Raw genomic sequence first — 310 nt, forward strand, 5'->3', positions numbered from 1 at the left:
GACCTTGTCTGCAAACAGCTGCAAAGAGAGGACAGACTGTTAATCAGACTGAGGCAAAGACCAGCCACCTGCTCTGGTGACACCCCTAGCCCACGGGGATCCCCCCCCTCTATACTTGGAGCCCAGGGACTCCTCCAGGAAATGGATTCCAGCTGCAGCGCATTCCCCACCTCACGCTTTCATCTGGAAACTCTGAACTAACAGACACTGCATCTAAGCGAGTTTAAATAAATACACCGTATGTCTCCCCAGCGGGCAGATGCGCATTCGTTCCGCTGGCTGGCATCAAATTAAAAACCTATTCGATTCC

The sequence above is a fragment of the Antrostomus carolinensis genome, unplaced genomic scaffold (assembly GCF_000700745.2).
Source record: "Antrostomus carolinensis isolate BGI_N321 unplaced genomic scaffold, ASM70074v2 scaffold13468, whole genome shotgun sequence".
Lineage (NCBI taxonomy): Eukaryota > Metazoa > Chordata > Aves > Caprimulgiformes > Caprimulgidae > Antrostomus > Antrostomus carolinensis.